This window comes from Sorex araneus, chromosome 10 (genome assembly GCF_027595985.1).
Source record: "Sorex araneus isolate mSorAra2 chromosome 10, mSorAra2.pri, whole genome shotgun sequence".
NCBI classification, from domain to species: domain Eukaryota; kingdom Metazoa; phylum Chordata; class Mammalia; order Eulipotyphla; family Soricidae; genus Sorex; species Sorex araneus.
This window is the reverse complement of record NC_073311.1, coordinates 35,837,253-35,858,038: the sequence shown is the minus strand read 5'-3', so window position 1 is coordinate 35,858,038 and position 20,786 is coordinate 35,837,253.

The window sequence follows — 20,786 nt, the reverse complement described above, 5'->3', positions numbered from 1 at the left end:
ACTTTCTCACCAAGAGTAGGGTTTGTGCTACTAGAAAAAATATGACTTGTAAACTATTATCAAAATTTTAAAATAACAAATGTATACAAGAAGTTTATTATTTACCTCCCAGAGTTAAAATTACATCCAATTATTTTGCAAAAAAACAGCAAAGCAATTCAATTCTATTCAAAATATAATCATAGGTCAAGTACTTTGTATATACAATTGTTTTTCTTTAATCATAAAGTCTCTTTTATAGACACAATTTTAAATACTTATGCATAAGAGAATTTCCTAGAAAACATCAGACAATCCAGAATTATATGGAAATTTCCATTTTAGCCAAAGACAACTCTGACTTTTAAAAAAACAAAACAGAGAGAATGCCTAGAAATACCATGAGAGTCTGTATGAAAAATCTCAGTAAAATGAGTCACACCTCATTAATAAGTAATCCTAGAAAGGAGAGTAAACAGAGAACGTTTTGTTTTGAATATGATTAATTTTTTCTTTTTTATTATTAGGAAAATATTAGCCTACATTGCATCATTTTCTGTTTCCCTCCTTCCTTCCCTCCTTCCTTCCCTCCTCCTTCCTTCCTTCCCTCCTTCCTTCCCTCTTCCTTCCTTCCTTCCTTCTCACCCTCCCTTCCTTCCTTTCTTCTCACCCTTCCTTCCTTCCTTCCTTCCTTCCTTCCTTCCTTCCTTCCTTCCTTCCTTCCTTCCTTCCTTCCTTCCTTCCTTCCTTCCTTCTCACCCTCCCTTCCTTCCTTTCTTCTCACCCTTCCTTCCTTCCTTCCTTCCTTCCTTCCTTCCTTCCTTCCTTCCTTCCTTCCTTCCTTCCTTCCTTCCTTCCTTCCTTCCTTCCTTCCTTCCTTCCTCCCCCCTCCTCTCCCTCCCTCTCTCTCTCTCTCTTACTTTCTTTTTTCCATTTTTTAATTCTGCTGTACCTGGTGGTGCTCAGGGATCACTCCTGGAAAGATTTGAAGAACTATATGTGGTTCTGGGAATTGAACCAAGGCCAGCTGTGTGCAAGGTAAGCACCCTATTTGCTGAACTTATCTCTCCAACCCTAGGACCAATGTCTTTGGAGGTCAAGTGTAGAAGGGCTCAGTGCTTATTCTTGGCTCTGTGCTCAGGGATCACTCCCGATGGTGCTCAGAGGATCATGTGATGTTGGGGATCAAAGTTGGATTGCTACATGCAAGAAAAGCACTTATCTCCTATATTGTCTGTTGACAGAGGTCAATTTCTTAGAGATACAACTATACTATGGTAGAAAGAAAATATTTTTATTTAGTTTGGGTTTATATTTTTTAAAAATGTGAAAAATGTGATGTGTAAAATCAACCTCATATTAAGGTCATCAAAAACAAACTATGCTGTGAACTTTGTGGTGCTCTAGATGTGCGTGGGCATGTGTCAGTCTGCAGAAATTTACTGCTGGTTGCAGAAATTTACTGCTGGTTTGTGGGGGGAAAATATTGCCCTTTTTTTTTTTTTGCTTTTTGGGTTGCACCCAGCATTGCTTCAGGGATTACTCCTGGATCTGTGCTCAGGAATTATTCCTGGCAATGCTTGGGAGATCATATGGGATGCCAGGGATTGAACTTGAGTTGGCCACATGCAAGGCAACACCTTACCCACTGTACTATCATTCCAGCCCAAACAGTAAGTATTGCCTCTTAACACAAGGTACTTCCAAATTATGTAATAGTTGCAAAAACTCCCTTTGACAGCTGGCAAAAAATTTCTTCAGAATGACATGGTTCTGTAGACAGGCCACTAAAACCACTCTACTAACTTGGTCACTAGAGTAATCTATATAGTAGTCCCTGCCGAGAGAACACATTTGGTTCTGTACTAATACTCCAAACCTGTGACTATAACCTTATTTAGAAAATGGGTTTTGAGATGTAATTAATTTAAAGGTCTTGAAATGAGACCAGCCACTATCTGATGACAAGTGCCTATTCTAGGATACATACAGAGGAAACAGAGAAAAGGGACAACATTTTAAACTTTCAGTTTCCAAAATTGTGAGAATGAATTTTCATTGATTTCAGCTATCAAATGTGTGGTGATTTATTAAGGCTGTCCCAGGAAGTAGCTACTAGCACGACCCAGATTGTAAAACCAATAGACAAAGAATAATGTAACCATTCAAAAGAGCAAGCAAGCTTAGTGAGGACTGCAATAAGATTCCATCTAAACTCCATAATCCCCGAGACACAGGCTGTTCATAAATGCTGAGGCTTCAGTGTTAGGACACACTTTCCACTTGAGGATATAAACAAGGATAAAGTGCTCATTCAGCAACATATGTTGGCACTGTGCAAACATCAGGCCTCTACATCAACTATGGGACCCTGTGCAACTGATCACCTACATCAGTAATGACCCACATCTGCCAATGTTTCTGATAATGTCTACTCCACTGGCTTGCATTCTGAAGTAAATATGGCATGCATGCAATAATTACAAGTTATGAGAATATAATCATAGGATTTGGATGTATGGGGTAAATGCCATCATCTTCATTTTAGAAATAAGACAACTAAGAGAAAGTCAATACCCTGACAATGTCATACCACCGGTAAAAGGTAAAACTAGAACAGACATCTTTAATGGCAGAGAAATCAAAACGTCTCAGGAATATGAATCCATATGGAATATGAAGAGTACACAATATTAATCTATATGAAATAATAAAGGAAGGTAAAAAGACTATGTAGAAGTTAGTCTGCAGGGAGAAGCCACAAAAGAACTAGGTATACTTCTCTAGGTTGATGGCACACAAAACTCAAAAGGGCTGTGGTAAGAAAGGGTGAGCTACAGACGTGTACTAGATAAAAGAATAAAATAAGAAGAGAAGAGTAAAAATTGTGAGTCCAATTTTTATCCAGGAAGTTGCAGAGAATACTAGAGTCTGACCAGCCTACACTAGAATTGTATTTGCCAAGCTCTATATTCTCTCTTGTAAAGTGAAGTAATCATATTCAACCTTGGAGTGTTGGTTGGGTTAAAAGCGATGGGACAAGCAAAAAGTTTACCACATTATCTCATATAGGTAAGGGTTCATTAGGTACCAGTTGTATGTAGCACTGTAGCACTGTAGCACTGTCGTCCCCTTCTTTATCGATTTGCTTGAGAGGGCACCAGTAACGTCTCCATTGTGAGACTTGTTGTTACTGTTTTTGGCATATTGAATATGCCATGGGTAGCTTGCCAGGCTCTGCCTTGTGGGTGGGATACTCGGTAGCTTTCTGGGCTCTCCGAGAGAGATGGAGGAATCAAACCCGAGTTGGCTGCATGCAAAGCAAATGCCCTACCCGCTGTGCTATTGCTCCAGTTGACCAGCTGTATATATTATTTAAAAATTTTTCTTCAGGTATGGTTATGTGTGTTGGTTCTTGATGAATGAGAAACTCCAAATAGCAATTTTGTCTAAGAATTTCTCACAGATATAAGGAGGCTTAACACCTTTGTAGAGCAATGTTCTTTATAGATGAGTTTTAAAGATCATTTAAGAAAACTTCTCTCCTTTATAAAGGAGTGATTCTTTTTTTTAAATACGGAACCAGTATAGTTTAGGTCATAACAGTGTTAGTATTTATGGTTTTATATCACTATCACCACACCTCACCACCACCAATACACCTAAGACCCTCTGATACTCCACCAATATCCCTATTTCACTTCCAGTCCATCTCTTCATCTCCCTACAAATATACCTTCCTTGTTCTCAGTTCTGTACTCCAAAGTCAAGGATTTATTACAAATTGATAGTGTTTCTTGCATACCACAGATGAATGAGATTATCTGTTATTTGTCTTCCCCCTGACTTATTTCACTTAACATAATACCCTCCAGTTCTATCAATGATGCAGCAAACTTCATGATTTCGTCTTCCCTAAGAGCTACACATGGTCTCTCACAACTTCTTTAACCATTAATCTACTGTAGGATATTAGACATTCCCATATATGACGATTTCACTAAGTGCTGTGTAATGAACATAGATATATACATCTTTTGAAATTAATCTTTCTGTGTTTGGTGGCTAGGTGCCTAAAAGTGAGATTACTGGATCATATGAAAGCTCTATTCTTTTTTTGAGAAATCTCTGAACACTGTTTTCTATAGAGGCTAAAACAGATGACATTTCCAACAGTAGTCGATAGTTTCCTTTTCACCATATCTCTGCCAACACTGGTCATTTCTAGTCTTTTTGACATATACCAACATCACAGGTGTTACATGATATAGATTATATCTTCTTGTCACTTTGACTTGCATTTCCCTGATAAAAAATAACACTGAACACTTTTTTTTTTTTATGGCTGAAGCCATCTGGAAGATGAGAGCGATGCAGAGAGTCTCTTGCCCGCATGCCTGGCTGTCTTCCCCGGGGCCTCTTGGAGGGGATGGGCTCCAGCTTCCCTCCCCACCCTGAGCAGAGCTCCGGGCCACCGAAGACCACCGGAACCTAGCTACAGCCATGCTCGAGGCCCCTCTCCACACGTTCGGACAGGCCTCATGCATGAAGTTACCGGCAGAGGAACCCAGGTGTGTGTAATCCCATCAACGGCCAACATCCAGAGACTTAAAAGTGAGCTCCCAGAAGATATGTTATAGCCTATTTCTCCCTCTGGGAGAAACTGGCAATCTTCTGAGAGTTTCCTGCCCACATGGGACAGCCTTGCAAGCTTCCCATGGTGTATTCATATGCTAAATCCAGTAACAAGCTGGATCTCATTCTCCTGACCCTGAAAGAGCCTCCAGTGCGACATCATTGGGAGGGCCGAGCTGAGAGAGACTTCTAAGATCTCAGGGAAAGAACGAATGGAGAGTTTACTGAACCTGCTCGAGAAATTGACGATTAACGGAGATTTCATGATTTGTGAGCCATCTGGATGAAAGAGAGAGATTCTTTATGGGATAAAATTTCTTCGAAGTTAATGGGGAAAGAGAGTAAATATGAAAGAAAATTACAGTCAAGACCAGATACACACACACACACACACACACCACACGCATAAAAGAGAGAGAGAGCACTTTACAGCTCTATAGGTTGAGCACATGCTTTGCATACAGAAAGTTTGGGTTCAAGCCCCAGCACTAAATGGTCCTCCAAACACCACCAGGTACAAACCCCAAGCACAGAGCCTAGAGTAGCCCCTCAACACTACCATGTGACAATCCCTCCTCCCAAATAAAATTATTTATAGTCAAGAGAGTTCCATGTTTAACTAAAACCAGAAGGGAGGAAAGAGAGATGGGAAGAAAGAAGAGATAGAATATTAATAATAAATACACTCACATATCTCACAGCAATACATTTAATTCTCACAAAAATATTGACATATAATTCTACTTCCTAATTAGTAACTTCTGTAATTTATATAACTTTTCATTTAAATATTCATTTAACCACTATTTGTCAAAGGCAGGTTCTTGTTGTCTAGGCACTGTGCTAAGCGCCATGTACGTAGCAGACCTTACTGTCTTTTTCCCCAAGAGCTTTTTGGTCAGGTTGAGGGAGAGAGAAGACTTCAACAATGGAAAACAAATTATCAAATGCTTCCTTTTCAGCAGGTTCAACTTTAGGGGGGGAGAAACTCCAAATAATAATAGTGAGTTTTTTGTTGAAATATTGAATGTAATCAAAGTAAAGTGACCAAACATTTTGAAGCATAGAAGTGGTCTCTTAATTTATTTGGTGTACAAACATCTGGAGAGAGAGATTCTGGAAGAATCTCTTGTCCCCGAACCAGGCCAGGGCCCCCTCAGAGGGGGTTGGGTTGAGTTTCCCTCCCCATCCCAAACAGAGCCCTGGAAGCGAAAAAACCTCCGGGACCCAGCCACAGCCATGCTAAAGGCCACTGTTCAAACGTTCAGACGAGCCTCACCCATGAAGGAACTGACAGAGAAACCCAGGTATGCGAGAACCCGTGGCTCCCAATTGAGCCTGCTCAAATTGGGACTAGGCCTCCCCCACCCAGATCCCCAGTTTTCCAGTAGGTTGGTACCCACAAACTGCCCCCAGCACCATGTAATCTCATCAATGGCCAAGATCCAGAAACTATAAAACAAAGCTCCTGGAAGAAGCAATTTTTCCTGCAGCATGCAGCTGCATTTGTGGCCATGCAATCTCTTTATTTTATTTTATTTTTTTCCTGTATGGCAGAGCCTGGCAAGCTACTCGTGACATATTTGATATGCCAGAAACAATAACTACAACATGCTCTTAATGTTCCTGGAGTGAGCAGATGCCATTGGGCTACACCAGCATGCAACAAGGACAAATGAAGATGTTTCTGGTGCCCACTTGAGCAAATTGATGAACAACTGGATGACAGTGGTAAACATCTGACTGAAGTTCTCAAAAGTTATACCCATATACTGTGGGGGAGGATATAAGTATAAAATAGGAAGAGAAGTGAGGAGAACTGTCAGAAGTCGTCCAGGTAAATATCTCAGCCTGGATGTGCAAGGGAGAGGAACATGGACTAATTTTCAAGTGTATATAAGAATTGATAAGGGGACTAGAGAGAATACAGTGGGTAGAGCTTTTGTCTTGCATGTGGCTGACACAGACTCAATTTCTGGCAACCCATATGATCCCCAAGCCCATTAAGAGTAATCCCTGAGCACAGAGCCAGGAGTAAGTCTTGTGGCCCCAAAACACAAACAAACAAAAAGAACTGATATGGCTGGGCTGGCAAAGAGGCCGGATAAAGGGGCTAAGGACTAAAGATTGAATAGCCTCCACAACAATAAATTAGCATGTGGCATTCATATCTGTATCACAAGAACTAGAGGGCCAGGAACATAAAAGGATCCAATAAAGGGTGAACTTAACTAGATTTGCCTCCGAAAATTCCAGAGACATTTCTCAATCCTTACCCAAGTACTTGTCAGGACAATCTCCTTTTGTTTCATTCACTCCACTAAGAAGCACCAAAGGCATAATTTCTGGATATATTTAGTGGTCTCAATGTTCTCTGCACCGGATGGAATCTGCCTAGAGCATTAAATACCACACAGTCAAATAAATACCACTCTGTTTTAATGAAACAGAGAGTGACTGAAGAGAGACAACTGGATGATTAAAGGGCTGGTAGCAGATCTTAATACAAGCCTACTCCTGAAAGGCTTTGGGTACAAAAGTTCTGCTACATATGCTCTCAATTTTATATACTCTCTATGTCCAATTTCTAATTCTAACGTGAATACTAGATCCATTAACTCCCATTACTTTTGTTTTTAAAAAACATCTTTTGGCCAAACCAGGGATTGAACTCTGAGCCTTACACATAGTAGGCATGAACTCTGCACTTGGCTGTCTCCCTGGCCCACTCACAGTAACTTTGGAAGGCAGGATCCCCATGCCTCTACCCACATCCTACTCAAGTGGAGGGCAAACTTGGCCTTTTCCTTGAATTCCATCTGTGTTATTGGAGTTTGAACTCATGGCTATGTTCTATACGTGTATGTTCTGGTCAACTTCTTGAATAGGAGAACCTGCACCAGTAACACCCAACAGAACTACTCTTAAATCCTTTTTTCCTCCCCTTGAGTGGAGTAATTTGTATATTAAAAAAATGTGTTTTATCTGAAAGTCTTAAAAACATGTACAACAAGGTAAAAGGAAGTTTATCAACCTACTCCACTCCAGTTCAGAATGTACTAGAATAAAGTATGAATCTTTGTGTGTGGAGGTAACTGAATTTCTATTAGTTGTTTTACTCACAGCTCAAGAACAAAGACACAAAAGTCATTCATTTTAACCCATGATTCAAGAAATCTACCTTCAAGTATTTGATTGATAGGGATTTTAAAGAATTTGTCTTTCTTTTTGCAGTAGATCTCTATCAGAAGATTTCTCCTTAACTTTAACTTTCAGAAATGAAGACTTATTTTTCCCTCAGTAAGGGAAAAAAAAACAACATTTTTGTTTCATTTTGTTTTAAAACACTGAATTCTAGAGAAATTTTGACACAACAGAAACAAATAATATAGATTTGGGACCTGAAAGTAATGTGATATATATCAACAAATCTAAAATGTGGGCCTGACTTTGAAACCAGGAAGTGTGCACAAACATACATTGGTGACCATAGGGAAGTTTGGGAAGACTGGAATGCCTGGAGCAGACACGGAAGTGCCATATAATTGGGTGGAGGGAGACTGCCTCCCAAGAAGAGCTCAGGAAGCATGGAGGCCTATTCCAGTGATTTTGCCAACATGAGTGCTCAAGGATAAGCTTTTGCAAGGACCCTGAGGTGTGGGGATCACCTGGGCTACCTCAGTAGTACTCTTGGACTTCCAGGGCTACACTCAGCAGTGTCTGGTGGCCATGCAGTGCCACAGAAGGAACAGGGGTCACATGCAGGACAAACATGTGCCCCTGACTTCTGTGCTTTCTCCTTGGCACCTGGGAACTTCCATATCTTCTCTACAGGCCTTGCCTATAGTTATCCGGTAACTATGCAGACTCCTGAAAACACAGGACTGTTTCAGGGGCAACAGATGCTCAAGACTCATGTGTGTGCAGTATGGCCAAGACATAGCCACCCACATGTGCCACAGAACTATAGTCATCTGAACAAGTTTATTAGAAAAGACAATGGTTAAATAGAGGCTGAGCAAATGTGCATATGTGCAGGTGCTGGAGGGAGAAAGGGTATTGTTATGAGTAGGAAGAAGATTCTGGAACACTCTCCTTGAAGCTCTAAGGCAGAGGCAAGGTTGAAGCAATCCTGACATCTAGAAATGTCTGTTTCTCATGTCTCAAGCCATTGGCCACCAGCAAGCAAGGCCAATTAATCTATGTATTCTTAGAGTAGAGAATGCCACATTTCCCTGGCAACAACCCTGTTCTCAGAGAAGCAGGGACCTAGGGCACTCCCTACAAGCCCAGTGACCTCTATTTGTCAAGGGGACTGCACCAGGGAGAACTAACACACTTACCCTATGTATCCCTTCCATCTGGATTTTGATTCATATCCTTTATTATAATTTGTAATAAGTAGGTGATTTGGTGAATAAATAGGTTTTACTGAGTTTCATGTATTGTTCTAGCAAATAAATCAAGACCATCAAGACCATCAAGACCAAAGAGGGTAAGCTGAGAACCTCTAATTTATAATTAGTCATAAGAAACAGATACCAATAAGGACTTGTAGCAAACAGATGAATACTGAGGAGGAGGTGTGGGAAGCACCAGTCTTCAGTCTCCAGTTTAACGGTCAAAAAAGTCTCTGGGTTTTTTTCAAAAAAGAACTTGGGAGATAAGCCCTTATCTGCAGAGCCTGACTTTATGTCCAGGTAGATGTGGTAAGAATTAAGTAGATTTGAGTTGAATTCTTAGAACCTTCAAGTATTTGAGAATTGCATTTTGGTGTGGGAAGCCTATAATTCACTTCCACAGGAAATTAGGTCCAGAAACACAATGCACTGCCTGATTCCTTTTTACTACTTAGGGAAAAGTATGATAGCAGGAAAAAATATTTGCATCAACTATCAATCATGAAAGAATTGGTACTGGATGATTTTGAGATTCCTCCACCTTTCAAGACAGCAAATGACATAAAAAATAAGAAAAAGCTTCTAAGAAATGATTAAATTTAGGATATCACCAGGTAAACTTGGTCTCAAGGTGAAGCATGACTCTACAATCCTTTTCTCTGACTTCAAAAATATCAAACAAAAATCACCTCGTAGTAAGAGGGTCTCCATTGACAGCTATGATTACTTCTTGTACTTCTTGTGTATGAGGCAAAGGCTCCAGAGTGTGGTGTAAGCTCCTATAAGGACCTATGGTGGTGAATCTAATCCATGAAAATGTGTGTTTCAGTCAAGTGCCCTCATCCAGGTCCCTTGTCTTGGTCCCTTGAGTTCCATTCTCTGATGTGATGTGAGGGGCATTGTTCTTTTACCATCTAAAGGCCCAAGTTATAGAAAGAATTATCTCTAGGTGGATTAGTGCATATGGCTTTTGCCAAGAGGTATAAAGCCCAAAATATATTTTAAACTGTAAATATATTACAGAAACACCACTATATTGTGCTGAACAGAAAAGAAACAATACAAAATGAAGCAAAAAATTTCAACACATTGGAAGCAGGTTGAAAAAAATGCTTTCTGGAAAAGAAGACCAATAAGGGGGGATTAAGTAAACACACACTCACATACACACACACACACACACACACACACAAGGACTAAAAATCATAGATAATTCACTCCATACTTTGAATCCTAACCAAGGAAATTCTAGCATTTTCCGAGATAGATTTCAAAACTGCTATGGACCAATGACTCTAGTATACATATTTTTTCCCAATTTGGCTGGGGACACCCTGGCTACACACAGAGATTACTCCTGGCTCTGTGTTCAAGGATCACTCCTGGAGGGGTTTGGGAGTCCATATATAGTCCTGGAGATCAAAGTAGGATTAGCTGTGTGTAAGGTACTATCTTTCCAGTCCCTTCCCATTTTTCGAAAGCAAGCATCTTCTTGTGTCTGTCTCTCTATGGTGTGTGGAGAAGAAAAATTTTACAAACTAAGAACCATATTTTAGGAGGTGTAACCAAAAATAACTCATACAAACATGATTCTGATTAAACAGCAATTCTGTAATTTACCCTGATGAATAATGGAGGAATGTTGATTGATATGTATATATAATATATTTGTGTAGAATGCTATCTTTTCCAACCATAGAAAAGATGGATGCTTAAAACAGTCCACAATTTCTTTTATACCCCTCTCTTCAAAGGATAGAGTTTAACTTACCTCACCTTGAATCTGAGCTCAACTTTCCTCAAATAAATAAAGAAAAAATAAGGTTGTGACTTTGAAAATAGCGACTATTTTCATGTTTATGCATGGCTTATGCATTCTGAGAAATGGAAATTGATATGCTATACAGTTTCCTGTGTAATATTTGGACTGTTTGCCTAAATAAATGGGAGAGGCTGGGTATGATGACACCAAGAAAGCATCTCTAGGATATGCTGAATTGTGGAATGACAAAATCTTAAAGCTGGGAGGTTACCCAAATATGATATCAGCTGAGGAGGTCACTGAAGGAAGGAGAATTGGGACAAGAGAATTTATGAGAATTCTACAAGAGCACCAGCCAGAATCTGATTTCAACATTTAACGTGATCCCTGCCCCTGAGATAGAAAACTTCCAATGAGTAGGAACTAAAAAACAAAAATCAGATATAGGGACATAATGAATATAATGAAGTGGCAAGTTAAATTGTGATTTAAAAAGAAACTGAAAAAATTTCTTAAACTAGACCACAGTATCTTGACAAACCAATCTACAAAAAATGGGAAATGTATCCAGGAGTTTCAGAACATCACAACCAGGGAATAGCTAAAGCATGTTCCAGAACTTCAGTGACTCCCACAATTAAATATCTCCAAATTGTGCAAAGGTTAAAGAAATGATTATGTCAAGATGTCACAAATGAAGCAATTAAAGCTGAGACCAGCTTAATCCAAATTCTGGTGAGGAGTGTAAGTAAACTGAGTTCTCTCCAGAAAATAGAAAGATGCTGACTTAAAACCAAAGATCAGGGGCCGGAGCGATAGCACAGCGGGTAGGGAGTTTGCCTTGCACGCGGCCGACCCCCGACCCGGGTTCGATCCCCGGCATCCCATATGGTCCCCCAAGCATTGCCAGGAGCAATTCCTGAGTGCAAAGCCAGGAGTAACCCCTGAGCATCGCTGGGTGTGACCCAAAAAGCAAAAAAAAAAAAAAAAAAAAACCAAAGATCACACCATAGAAGCTGATTTGAGATCCTTTTATTTATCATCAGAGGCCACTGGCTAGAACAAAAATCCTAAATAATCCCACTGCCCAAATTAATAAGGAGAGGAAATGTCTATTATGTAAATTCCCCTGCCCCCCCCAAAAGAAAAAAAACAGAAAAGAAAAATGAGACAAAAAGAAAAAAGAAAAAGAATACAAAGACATATAGAAAGTAGCTAATTGTGGAGACTCTGAAATTGAAATCAAAGGGAAATGGTGTGAAATAAAAGAACTGAGGAAGATAAACAATAAAATTTGGCGTGTTTTTGCTTTTCCTTCTTTCACACAGAAGATATTTTTTTGTTCATTCTTTAGAAACCTAATATCTTTTGATTTAAAATGTGGAGTACATCGGTGAATATAAATGGGGCTAAAAAGGGCTGGAATGTTTGGGATTCATATGAATTAAAGAGTTTGATAAATAATGAAGATGACACAGATGATTATAAAATGTGTCTTGCAGTTGGTATCTAGAGTCATATTTGGGGCTTTTCCTGTTCGATGATCTGACTGATAATTTGGGCACCAAAAAAACTGAGAGAACCAAAGAAGGAGATATCACTAGATGAGACTTGCCCAATATGAAAAAATCTTTCCAATCTAGACCATTGGTGACATTTTCTTCCTTGCAGAGACCATCACAATGCATAAAGGCTTGAATTCTTATTCTGAAGTGTAAGTGATTAAAATGGGAGAAGAAAATGATAAAGATGGCTAAATAAGGAAAAGAGACATAATCTGTAAAGGTAATTGTAAGAGTTCAAGCTTTTACTTGAGTTAACTAAATCACAGTTAACAAAAGTGGTCTTTAACAATCAGTCCATGACCAGTACTGGTTTCCAGGTGTAGAAAGGTTGAAAAACACTGGTCTACTGCCATAGCTAGTTACATCTGCGTCCACGAGCTGTGTGTCAGTCCACAGGGGTAAAAAGGCTAAAAGAATGCTGGTCTCCCATGATTTAGTCCCCATGATCCACAAAAATAAATTGCATGTACTGCAAATCACATGGCACGTGACTCCACTATGGAGTTAACTCTTTCTTTCTTTCTTTCTTTCTTTCTTTCTTTCTTTCTTTCTTTCTTTCTTTCTTTCTTTCTTTCTTTCTTTCTTTCTTTCTTTCTTTCTTTCTTTCTTTCTTTCTTTCTTTCTTTCTTTCTTCTTTCTCTTTCTTTCTTTCTTTCTTTCTTCTTTCTTTCTTCTTTCTTTCTTTCTTTCTTTCTTTCTTTCTTTCTTTCTTTCTTTCTTTCTTTCTTTCTTTCTTTCTTTCTTTTCTTTCTTTCTTTTCTTTCTTTCTTTCTATTTATTTTTTTTCAATCTGGACTTTATTGATCTAATAAAATTACATTAAGAATTGAAATGAGTCCTTTGTGCTGCCACGCGAGATTGACCCCGGAGGCAACTGAACCACTTTGGACATGAGCGGCGCCCCCAAAATGCCTCCAAATTGTGTGCTTGGAGCTACTGGCCCAGGCACTGCCAGCGAGTGATGCAATTACCAAAAGAATTTTCCCTGGACTTCATATAGAAATCCAAAACCTAATATCTCTTGATCGCCAGCAACGTGTAAATGTTCCTTTTTAGCAGAGCTTACCGTGGGGGGAAACTCCAAACAATAGTACTGAGTTTTTTGTTGAAGGGTAAAAGATTGTAGTGATAGAATTTTAGGCAGAATTTTCCCTGGACTTTATATAGAAACACAAAACCGCGCGGCCGCGGCAGCCTAATGTCATCTAATCATCAGCAATATGAAATGGTTCCTTTGTAACGGGTTGGACTTTGGGGGGACCATAATAGGGTTAAAGTTTGTAGTGACGTGTAATTTCTGGCTGTGCTTTCCCTGGACTTTATACAGAAATTCAAAGCTGCGAGGCCACTGCCATGGCCGCGCGACCTAATGTCATTTAATCATAACCAATATGAAATGGTTCCTTTTTAACTGGTCGGACTTTGGTGGGAAATCCTAACAAGAATAGTAAATCTTTTGCTGAAATATTGAAGGCAATCAAAGTGGTAGCCATCTCTATAGACTGAACTAAGCCATATCCCCATGCCGGCTGAGAAGAAATATCCGTCTTTCTTGGGAAGAAACGCGGCGTGGCGTTAACCATAGTATGATGTCCATTAAGCTGACACGGACCTGGTGGCATGGGAATGGGGTACAAGGGAATAAATTGTTATGTACTTGGAACAGCAGGACGCTGGTGGAACCTCGAGCTGGGGCCGATACCAGCGTATTACTTTTGGTTCCAGAAACTGCTGGCAGACATTCTACCAGACTATCAACTAAGCCAGAGCCCCACGCTGGCTGATGACGGGAAATAACCATCTTTTTCTTTTTTTTTCCCTTTGTCAGGCAGCGTGGTGATTACTAAACAGGCATGAACTCGGTGGCACGGGACGAGGGTGGGGGAAATAGAAAAGTTATGTAACAAACAGCAGGACTTAATATCTCTACATTCTCAGCAATGGAGAGCTATCAAATGCTTCCTTGACAGTAGGACTGTCTTTTCTTTTTTGGGGGGAAACCCTAGCAACAATAGTGAGTTATGTGTTGAAACATGGAATGTAACCAAGATAAAGCATAAATGAAGTGAAATTTATCAATTTCAAGGGCGGGGACTGGGGAGGCGGGAGGGGGCAGGAGGTATAATGGGGTGGTTGGTGATGGAATATGGGCACTGGTGAAGGGAAGGGTGTTTGAGTACTGTATAACTGACATAATCCTGAGAGAACTATGTAACCCTCCACATGGTGATTCAATAAAATTTATTTAAAAAAATAGAATTGAAATGAATTATACATTATTGTGCTCATGTTTTCCCCATACAAAGTTCAAGAACCCATCCCTTCACCAGTGCCCATCCTCTACCACCACTAAACCCAGCATCTCTCCCACCCTCCCCAGTCCCATCTCCTCGCCCCACCCCACACTGCCACTATGGCAAGGTATTCCCTTTTGTTCTCTCTCTCTGATTAGGTGTTGTGGTTTGCAATAAAGGTGTTGAGTGGCCATTGTGTTCAGTCTCTAGTCTACATTCGGCACATATCACCCATCCCCCGCATGACCTCCGACCACATTTTACTTGGTGTTCCTTTCTCTGAGTTGCCCAGAATGAGAGACCAGCCTCCAAGCCATGGAGTCTACCTCCTGGTACTTATTTCTACTATTCTTGGGTGTTAGTCTCCTAGTCTACTATTCTATATTCCACAGATGAGTGCAATCTTTCTATGTCTGTCTCTCTCTTTCTGGCTCATTTCACTTAGCATGATACTTTCCATGCTGATCCACTTATATGCAAACTTCATGACCTCATTTTTCCTAACAGCTGCATAGTATTCCATTGTATAGATGTACCAAAGTTTCTTCAGCCAGTCATCTGTTCTAGGGCACTCAGGTTTTTTCCAGATTCTGGCTATTGTAAACAGTGCTGCGATGAACATATAAGTGCAGATGTCATTTCGACTATACTTTTTTGTTTCTCTGGGATATATTCCCAGCAGTGGTGCTGAGTTCACAATCGTACCCCAGAAAATCAAATACCTTGGAATCAGCTTAACTAAAGAAGTAAAGGACCTCTACAAAGAAAACTATAAAATGCTACTGTATGAAATAAAAGAATACATGAGGAAATGGAAACATATCCCCTGCTCATGGATAGGGAGAATAAACATTGTCAAAATGGCAATACTCCCCAAAGCGTTATACAGATTTAACGCGATCCCTATAAGGATACCCATGTCATTCTTCAAAGAAACGGATCAAGCAATCCTGAAATTTACATGGAGCAATAAACACCCACGGATAGCTAAAACAATTCTTGGGAAAAAGATGATGGGAGGCATCACCCTCCCTAACCTTATACTCTACTACAAAGCGGTAACAATTAAAACAGCATGGTACTGGAACAAAGGCAGAGCCGAAGACCAATGGAACAGGGTGGAATATCCCTACACACAGCCTCAAATGTATGATCATCTAATCTTTAATAAGGGAGCAAGAGATGTGAAGTGGAGCAAGGAAAGCCTCTTTAACAAATGGTGCTGGCACAACTGGACAACCACATGCAAAAGAATGGGCTTAGACCTCGACCTGACACCATGCACAAAAGTCAGATCAAAATGGATTAAAGACCTCAACATTAGACCACAAACCATAAGGTACATTGAAGACAAGGTCGGCAAAACCCTCCACGATATTGAAGATAAAGGTATCTTCAAAGATGACACGGAACTAAGCAATCTAGTAAAAACAGAGAACAACAAATGGGACTACATTAAACTAAAAAGCTTCTGCACCGCAAAAGATACAGTGACCAGAATACAAAGACTATTTACAGAATGGGAAAGGATATTTACACAATACCCATCAGATAAGGGGTTGATATCAATGGTATATAAAGCACTGGTTGAACTCTACAAGAAGAAAACATCCAACCTCATCAAAAAATGGGGCGAAGAAATGAACAGAACCTTTCCCAAGGAAGAGACACGAATGGCCAAAAGGCACATGAAAATGTGCTCTACATCACTAATCATCAGGGAGATGCAGATCAAAACAACCATGAGATACCACCTCACACCACAGAGACTAGCACACATCCAAAAGAACAAAAACAACCACTGTTGGAGAGGATGTGGGGAGAAAGGTGCCGACTAGTTCAGCCCTTTTGGAAAACAATATGGACGATTCTCAAAAAACTAGAGGTTGAACTTTCTTTCTTTCTTTCTTTCTTTCTTTCTTTCTTTCTTTCTTTCTTTCTTTCTTTCTTTCTTTCTTTCTTTCTTTCTTTCTTTCTTTCTTTCTTTCTTCTTCTTTCTTCTTCTTCTTCCTCTTCTTCTTTCTTCTTCCTCCTCCTCCTCTTCTTCTTTCTTCTTCCTTCTCCTCTTCTTCTTTTTCTTTCTTCCTCCTCCTCCTCCTCCTCCTCTTCTTCTTCTTCTTCTCCTTCTTCTTCTTCTTCTTCTTCTTCTTCTTCTTCTTCTTCTTCTTCTTCTTCTTCTTCTTCTTCTTCTTCTCTCTCCTCCTCCTCCTCCTCCTCCTCCTCCTCCTCCTCCTCCTCCTCCTCCTCCTCCTCCTCCTCCTCCTCCTCCTCCTCCTCCTCCTCCTCCTCCTTCTTCTTCTTCTTCTTCTTCTTCTTCTTCTTCTTCTTCTTCTTCTTCTTCTTCTTCTTCTTCTTCTTCTTCTTCTTCTATTACAAAGTTTTTCATGATGGGGTTTCAGTCGTACAATGTTCCAATACATATCCCTCCACCAGTGTACATTTCCCAACACCACTTATTCCCAGCCTGTCTCTAAAGTAGGCACTCTCTCTCTCTCTCTTTCTCTCCCCCTCCCCTTTGGGGCATTATGGTTACAATACAGATATATTTGTGGGATATTTAAAATAATGTACTATTAGACTAACACCCAAAGTCAATAGAAACAAGGAGAATTGGTCCACGTTTGGAAGTCTGTCTCAAGTGCGGGGGAGAAGGCAGTTGAAATAAAGAAGGGACCACTATGACAAAAATAGCTGGAGATGATCACTCTGGGTAAAAGCTCTGTGCTATAAGTAGGTAAAAGAACAAACATGATGACCCCTTAGTTAACTCTTCTAAGATCTCACCAATCAGGCACTATTCATCCTTTGCATTATGTCAGCAGAGCTCTGAATGCTAAAGGAGTCTCAATAATATTAATAAAAACCACCCAGAATAAAAGAAATCAAAGACCCACAGTCTTCTCAAGAAATGCAATTTTAAAATGAGAAGAAACCATCTTGCATTCTGGACATGAGAATATTTCTATGAATTCGTCAGATTATGGAATCAGTTGTAACTTTTAGATTGCAGCTCTTTGGCATCTCAGCCTTCTGCCCTATAATACCATCTTGCTTAGGACTATAGTGAGGATGCAAAGAATTAAGAATAAAGCACTTACCACTGGATTTTGCAAGCAGCTGGCTCATTAACAACAGCTATTACTGTTATAAATGCAATGGTATGCATTTCAAAATTAGTGACGGTGGGGAGTATAATGCCGCCAACAGGTCAACCTGTACCTGTAGGGCCAGTGCTTCAGCAGCCTGATGGTGGCTTCAGGCTTCCTGACACCCTCAAATTGCCACTGTGTCTTTGGCCAGACCACAACAACTTGGGACCATGTTTACCAAGAAATTGAACAGCCAAAATTTAGGTATGTGGGAGCAATGCCCACAAACCAACTACACAAGCTCATTTATTGGTCTTATTTTGGAGACCCATAGATAAATATTGAAGGAGATCAAAAGTCACACTTAATCTTGAACCCACGTATGGCTGAACAGACTGCGGTAAATCGTAGGGGGGCAGGTTGGCCTGTGCCTGCCCAGGCAGAGCCCCCAGCAGCCTCTTGCTTCCGCAATCCAAAATCACTGCCATACCCCTGGCCTGACTCCACTGTCTCAGGACAGACCTCACCAAGATAAAATCTGCTGAAAATTTGAGTATGCAGGTTTTGTGACTGAAATCTCCAGGCTTTCACAGAGTTGGGGTGGACTCCCTCCCCCCACTTCCCAATACACATGGAAGCACTGGCAGTCACCCCCACGAACCAACTCCAGCACCACCTTATAAACTCTATCACTGGCCTTGCTTCAGAGACCCATAAATAAATCTCAAAAGAGATCAAAAGCCAGAGACACAGCAGTGAGTCCTGGAAGGCACCACAGAGCCAGAGATCTCTCAGGCCCCATATAGAGCCAATTTCACCAGGGCACCCTAAAAGGAGCAGGTGCAGTCTCCCCCTTACTTCAGATGGAAACCTGGTGACCAAGAGCTTCCACAAGCAAGGCTCAGGTATGCAGGTTCCAGGATTAAATCTCCAAGCTGCATGGCGGCAGAGGTTCCAGGCTGTCCCTCCCTGGCTCCCCATCTGCTTGTAGGCCTGGCTGTTATGCCCACAATGTGTCTCTGAGTGCCATCTTAGTGCACCAACAGTCCTGGTCCAGAGACACCCAACTGAATCCCAAAATATATTAGTGCCCTATGGAAATGTCTCTGGAACCCAACCATTTACAATCTGGGATTCCAGAAGCGCACAGCTGTGGCACCCATGATATTCAAAATGAGCAAAGGACAATAAGTGATCTAGCATTTGCCTCTGGCAGGCAGGCTTGAATGGTGGTGGGAAAATTTGTGCAAAACATAATGCCCAAAAGGAGAGAGAATATTAGGGAAATTGCCTGCCATGGAGGCAGGGTGAAGACTGGGATCAGAGGTGGGGATATACTGGGGACACTGGTGGTGGAAATTGTGCACTGGTGGAGGGATAGGTGTTCGATCATTATACAGCTGAATCTCGAGCATGAAGGCTTTGTAACTGTATCTCAAGGTGATTCAATAAAAAAAGAAAGAAAAAAATTAGTGAGGGTACCAAAAGCCTATACCCATTACTTATGAGGAGACAGTTGCTGACTTATTCTACAGGTCCCCCAAACTGCCATACTCTCAGGCTTGAGAAATTGATACCAGTAATTTATTATTTTTAGAGTATCAGTGATATTTATGTTTACTTTTTGAGCAACATAAATACTGTCTTATAAATGTTTGAGGAGGAGGACAAAATATAGTTAACACTTCTGAACTGTACCCTTAAAAATGGTTAAGACCATTATTTTGCTTTTTTTAACCACACTTAAAAATTAAAAATAAGGAGGTATGTTAAATGAAATATAGCAAAGCTGTTCAGAGAATCACAACTCCACTTGTTATTTTAGCTTGGTTTTTGGAAAATAAGAGTATCCTAAAAATCAAATTTCCTTTCCCTTCATTGGGGGAAGGAAAATGGAAAGCTGTAAAAGTTGAAGCAATGTGAACTAACCTAGCTAATTGGGAACATCTGTAAGCTTGTAACAGGATGTTTCCAAGGTGTCCCTCTTTCTGGAAAATTTCTTTATAGCTAGTTACCTTTCACAGAAGAAAATACAAAGGGAATTTGGGACTTTTTGGTTTACTACATTCATACCATGCACTACAAAATATCTGGGTATGATTTCTGTGGCCCTTGCTTCTTTTCAGGTAGTTAATGCTTTTTAGAGTTCAATATGAAAGATAGTTTCTAGAGTGTTTCATTCAATGGCATGAACCAAAATTAGTGCTAACTAAAACGTTTTGGAAAACACCAAAATAAAATCAAATGCTAATCATAAATAAGAGGACAAATTTCCATGGTATACTATACCACGACTAGGTTAAGCTTAATATGCAATCAGAAAAAAACAGGACTAATACAATGCTCTGAAATTATCTGGCAGAATAAAATAATTGCTTCCACGTAGGGAATTTGTTTCTTCAACCTCTATAACATAAATAGGGATAGGAAGTAGATAAAAAGGATGCTAAATCTAGTTATAATGATACCAGCAATTTAAACACTGACATTTAAAAAGCAGTTTGCTCCCACGCTCCACTTCCTTTAAGATTTTAATAATAATTAAATTCCTGGAATTTTGGCAGGAATAAAATAAATTAGTAAACAGTGTTCTGGTTTATAATTGTTTTCACAATAACAATTTGCTACTTCAAGGAAAATTCGATTATTATGCATATTTGTATGACAGCATCTGTCAAAAGCTAGGTGCTGGTGTTGTGATCACAGCTTTGCAGAGTAGTTGAACCCATGACATTGACTGGTTTCTGACATTAGTTAATTATCCTATTAAACTATATCTTTACTCAACAAATGCTGATGAGTGCTTTCTATGTAACAGACATTCTCCTGGGCACCACTCATAGTATATTCTATAAAGAAGAGTATTGATGAACATTGCTGAGACTGGAGCTAGGCATTGATATGGGGGTTTCCCCATATCAAGGGAACATACATTTTTAAGGAAGATGTCCTTTCAGCTTAGCAGAGACTTATGGGATTTGAGGGGGGTAACATTATCTGGGTAAAAGCCTTCAAGAGAGAAGGAAAAACATATGTAAAAACTGCAAGGTAAGTGTTTTGGG